Consider the following 6,000-nt stretch of genomic DNA (forward strand, 5'->3'; position numbering starts at 1 on the left):
CCCAAAGGTAGTAGATAAAGAAAAGAGGTCTGTTCAAAGAATGTATATCAAAGGGGTCCAGCGTTCACTTTATAGCATACTGCTGACCAACTAGATGGTATCAAGATGAGTGACTAAAGGTCACTCTTGACTTCTTGACTTGTTTAAATGCAGGTCATCAAATCCAGTGCTTTACGCATCCTGGGTAAATCCCCCAGGAGCTACATCCCCAGCCCAGGAGGATGAACATTTGATGATTTTTCAAAGGATGAAAAAGGCGCCATCTTAACCTCATTACAAGGCAATCCAATTCCAAGGTGTATATGAAAAGAAAGTAAGCCATCCGTGACGGCTCATTTCCCTAATCCTAGTATTCCAGAAGTTGAAGCAGGAGAATTGATATGACTTTCAGGCCAGCTTGAGATGAAGAGTGAGACCATGTCTCATTGCCACCGCCACCACCAACTACCCCCCCAAAGGAAAAAAAGAGAGAAAAACAATGATTCCCAAATACAAAGTTACACACTCCACATACTCATCAACAAAGCAGTATATTATATTTGTTTTTCTCTTCTTTTTTCTCCTCTTCCTTCGTTCCTCACTTTTAAAGAAAATTAATTTATTTTATATGTATGGATGTTTTGCCTTCATGTATGTTTGTGCACCATGTGTGTGCCTGGGACCTGAGGGGGACAAAAGAGAGAGTCAGAGCCTCTGAAAACTGGAGTTGCAGATGGTTGTGAGCCGCCATGCAGGGCTGGGAGTACAAGTGTTCCCCTGGACAAGCGTCCAGTGCTCCTAACCACTGAGATATCCCTCCAGCCCCTCTCTGTTTTTAATCCAGAGTTTTGTTCTGAATCGTTCTTTCCATTTGAATCTCCCAAAATCTACACTCATGCTCTCAGCATTATTACCATGTTAACCACAAACATCAAGTAGTTGAATTGATTTGCATAAATATCTACAACTATCCGCATACTTATAACTACTGGGTTGTTTTTCTTCCTATGCTAGAAATCAAACCCAGGGCCTCATACACACTAAACAAGCATTCAACCACCAAGCATTCCAAGCAGTTCACTGACTTTTCTCACCTCAGGTGGTAATCTTTCAGGAAAAAGTCTCACGTCACTCAGAGTTTCAAGGGCATGTCTAAGGTTATTTTGAGTTTACTATCCGTGATGGATATTCTCAGTTTTTAACTTGACTATATCTGGAACAGGCTGCAATCCAGAAATGGAGGGCGCACCTGTGATCTGGATCTTGCGGCTGGAAGACATGGGGTTTTCATCCAGATCTTGAGGCGGGATGACACAGACCTATAGTCCAGACCTTGAGGCACACCTTTAATCTGGGCCACACCTTCCGCTGGAGGCCTACAGAAGGACAGTGGAAGAAGTAAGGGTTCATCTCCTGCTTGCACTCACTTTGCCAGCATGTCGTCCATTGGAACCTACTTCTTCAGGCAGGATCCCAGCTTATCCAGAAGATCAGCTGAGATACCAAGCCTCATGGGACTGAGCAACTGCTTCCATTCACAGCTGCCCATTGTTGGGTTAGTTGTAATGCAACCTGTAACTTATCACAATAAATTCCATATACATATATACAGAGGGGTAGGTGGGTGGCCCCATCTCCTGTAGGGAAAGAGGGAAAAGGGGACAGAGGGAGAGGAAGAGAGGCGGGGGGAGAGGGAGAGAGAGAGGTTCATTCTATAAATTCTAGATCATAACCCTGACAAATACAGATTTTTGGCACCAAGAGTGCTTCCAGAGGAACAGAAGTATAAGGATGAACCTTTTAAATATCTGGAATAGGTTTTTTAATTCACCAGAACCTTCAAATTGACCGATACCTTCAGCTACTAAAACCTCTCCAGTCACTCTCTCTCCTGGGAGTTCAGAGAGTTTTGAAAGCCCATGGTGGAAGCTATATTTCAAACTTAAAGAGGAAAATGCCTTTGATTATCTTAATTCATCAGCTGTGGGTGGCGATGGAGTCGGTGACCTCGTATATGAAACTTTTGACAGTTTGGGGAGAACTAAGGAAAATGATGCGGCTGCTTGGTTGCTTGTAACATCTCTGGATAAGTTGACGAAGGAAAGGAATGAGCTGCGTGATAAAACTTGCCGGCTCCAGATGCAAACAAACAATATAAAGGTCTCTAAGTGTGCCCTGGAAGAGAATCTTCTCTCCAGTAACCAGAGAGCTCAAGTTGCAGAAAATCAAACTGAAGCCCTCAGTAGATGGTTGGCTGAATTACAGCAAAGAATCAAGTCTCAGCCTCAGCTGGTGTCAGCAGTTAAAGGAAGGGCATACATTGGCAAAGAATGGAGTCCTATAACTTGGGGTGGGGATGTGTGGGAGGACCCTGCTGAAGCTGAGAACTTTGAACCCTCAGATTCTCAAGGGTTTATCTCACCTGAGGAAGTAGTGCCCTCAGCCCCGCCCCTTGAAATATTGCCCCTTTTAGCTGAGGAAATTAATCCTTCATCGTCTGCAGTGACTTTTTTTTTTTTGAAGAAAATGCCAAGCAAGACAAGACTGATGCCCCTCAAGGCCCACCAATACTTTCCTCTACATCCATAACCAGACTCAAGGCAAAGCAGACTCCCAGAGGATCAGAAAGTGTAGGCCATGAGGAAGTGTGCTACACTACTGAGGAGCTTAAAGAGTTTGCCAATTCATTCACGCAGAAGCCTGGGGGATATGTGTGGGCATGGATTCTAAGGGTGTGGGATAATGGTGGGAGGAATATAAAACTAAACCAGACTGAGTTTATTGACATGGGCCTTCTGAGGGGAGATTTTAGGTTTAATATGGAAGCTCGAACAGTTAAAAAAAAAAAAAAAAAGGTGGGGTTGGCGATTTAGCTCAGTGGTAGAGCGTTTGCCTAGCAAGCGTAAGGCCCTAGGTTCGGTCCCCAGCTCTGGAAAAAAAAAAAAAAGGTGTCAGAAGTTTGTTTGAATGGTTGGGAAGCATTTATCAAACGATGGCCTACTGAAAAGGAGTTGGAGATGCCTGATATCCCTTGGCTTAGTGTTGACGAAGGGACTTTTAAGGCTCAGGCAATGCTAGAGTGGATACGTCGTGTAAGACCTAATCCTCCACAGTGGGAAGGCCCAGAAGACGTGCCCTTCACGAATCCTATAAGACCAAAACTGGTGAGAGGGGCACCAGCACATTTGAAGGGTTTTGTTCTTGCCCTTTTCCTTGCACCAGACCTTAGGGTTGGAGACGCTGCTGCTCAATTAGATGAATTAAATGCAATGGGTTTAATTGGGCCCTGAGGTAGCAAGGGCCAGGTGGCAGCATTGAATTGCCAGAGACAATCGTAGTTATTATAATGGACAGCATAGACAAAACAATGTTTATATTGACATAGCCCATAGTGGTCAGCACAGGAGGGGTGAAATTTATAATGGCATGACTCGTTCAGACCTTTGGTACTAGCTAATCCATCATGGTGTTTCTGGGCATGAAAGGAAGTCTACTGCATATATGATCTGTATAAGCAGAAAAATTCTCAAAAATAAAAAGTAAAAGAAAGTTAACATTGGTTCGTGGCAAAAGGCAATCTCGACCAGTGAATCAGACCAGACTTGGTTCAGTCTGAGCCGTACCTTCTGCTGACATCATCACCAGTACTGAAACCTTCTGGAGAGAGGGGCCATGCTCCAAGGAGTAGAATACATTTTCCTTATTAGTCTAAGGGCTGCTGCTGTCTTTTTTTTTTTTTTTTTTTTAGAACCTGGTACGGTAGCTCATACCTATAATCTCAGCACTTGGGAGGCAAAAGCAGGAAGATTGTGAATTTGAAGCCTGTTTAAATAAATAAATAAAACATAAAAAACGTGAACCACATTCAGTTGTATACACCTGTTATTCCCAGCATTTGAAAGGTATAAGTAGTGGGATAAGCAATTGAAGGATATAATGTGTTGGATGGAGGATGGGTGTCTTCATTGCTGCGACAAAGACCATGATCAAGAGCAACTTGAGGAGGTTTTACTTGGCTTATTCTGAGTTGCAATCCACTGGGGAAAGAGAGCAAGAACTCGAGGCAGACCTAGGGGCAGGAAGTGAAGCAGATCATGGACGAGTGCTGCACATTGGCTTGTTCTCTGACTTGCTCAGCCTGCTTTTACATGCACCCAATGCCACCCGCTGAGGGATGGCACCACACACACTGGGTCCTCGGCAGACTTGCCTATAGGCCAATCAGATGGCAGAATTTCTCAGTTGACATTCCCTCTTTCCAAGTGATTCTAGCTTGTTGGAGTTCACAAGAAACTAACTAGCAAAGTGTGGATGCTTCAAGCCTACACAGAAAGGAAACAAAATGATCACAGGAGGTAGAGGGAGGAAGGACAGGAGAGGGAGGGAAAAGGGGTGGCAGGATCAGGTATTGAAAGGGACAGGAGAGAAATACAGAGGGTCAGGAAATAGAATAGAAATATGTACCAGTGGGAGATGGGGAACTAGGGGCAACCACTAGGAAGTCCCCGGGGCCAGGAAGAGAGGCTCCTAGGACCCAACAGTGACGACTTTAGCCAAAATACGCAACAAAGGGGAGAGAACCTGTAGAGACCATATCCAGAGGTTGGGAATGGCCCCCAGTTAAAGGATATGGCCACCCACCCATCTCAACATTTTTAACCCAGAAATGTTCCAGAAAAGGAAAGACAGGGACAAAAAATGAAACAGACTGAAGGAAAGGCCATCCAGAGACCACCCCACCTAGGGATCCGTCCTATCTGCAGACACCAAACCCCAACACTTGCTGATGCCAAGAAGCACTTCCTGACAGGAACCTCATATGGCTGTCTCCTGAGAGGTTCTACCAGCTCCTGAACAATACAGATCCAGATACTCACAGACAACCATCGGACTGAGCCTGGGGACCCCAAAGGAAGAGCTGGAGAAGGACTGAAGGAGCTGAGGGGGATTGCAACCCCAGAGTGAGAACAATATCAACTAACCGGACCACCCAGAGCTCCCAGAGTAAACCACCAACCAAAGAGTACACATGGAGGGATCCATGACTCCAGATACTTAACGTAGCAGAGATGGCCTTATCTGACATCAAAGGGAGGGGAGGCCCTTGGTCCTGTGGTGACTTGATGTCCCAGCATTGGGGGATGCTAGAGCAGTGAGGTGTGAGCAGAGGAGTGCCCTCATAGGGGCAAAGAGGAGGGGGGCAAGGGGAGGTGGGATGGGGGTGTGTGAAGGGGTAACCGGGAAGGGGCATATCATTTGAAATGTAAACAAATATAAAATTATTAATAATAAAAAAGAATAGTTCATCCTGGAAAAATTTAAAAAGAAAGTTTGAAAAAATACCAAACCAAACAAAAAAGAACCTAGATAGAAAAAGCTGAAGGCGGTAATCTAAGTTTTCCACAGAGGTACAAAGCAAAGGGAAAAAGTGGCCTGGTGTGGGAATCATGACTGCAGACTACCATAGAGAAATGGATGGAGGCCACTGCTGTATCAGAGCCAGGGGAGTTCTGCTTTGTATCATTTAGCTGAGCTGTGGACATCGGTGCCTTCCAGATCCATCACTGTGGAGATGAGGAAGAAAGACACTGACACAAGAAGTTTACACATAACTTTTGTATAGTATAATAAAAAAATTTGGGGTTGGGGATTTAGCTCAGTGGGGTTGGGGATTTAGCTCAGTGGTAGAGCACTTGCCTAGCAAGCGCAAGGCCCTGGGTTTGGTCCCCAGCTCCGAAAAAAAGAAAAGAAAAGAAAAATTTTTTGTATGCCTTTCAGTGGATATTTTTTAAAGAAAATATTTGTTTATTTTGGTCTTGGGATGGAGTGCCCAACCTAGCATATGTTAGGCATGGGCTCTCCCATTGACCTACATCCTCAGCCTAGAAATGTCTTTAAACCATCACAGACTGTAGCCTGGGTCCCTAGAGACCCTGAATCCCCATCTTCAGCACAAGTATAGTGATGTTTTAAATACACACTTGGTTGATGGTTACATTAGAAAAAGTAGCTAATGAGATA

The sequence above is a fragment of the Rattus rattus genome, chromosome 12 (genome assembly GCF_011064425.1).
Source record: "Rattus rattus isolate New Zealand chromosome 12, Rrattus_CSIRO_v1, whole genome shotgun sequence".
Lineage (NCBI taxonomy): Eukaryota > Metazoa > Chordata > Mammalia > Rodentia > Muridae > Rattus > Rattus rattus.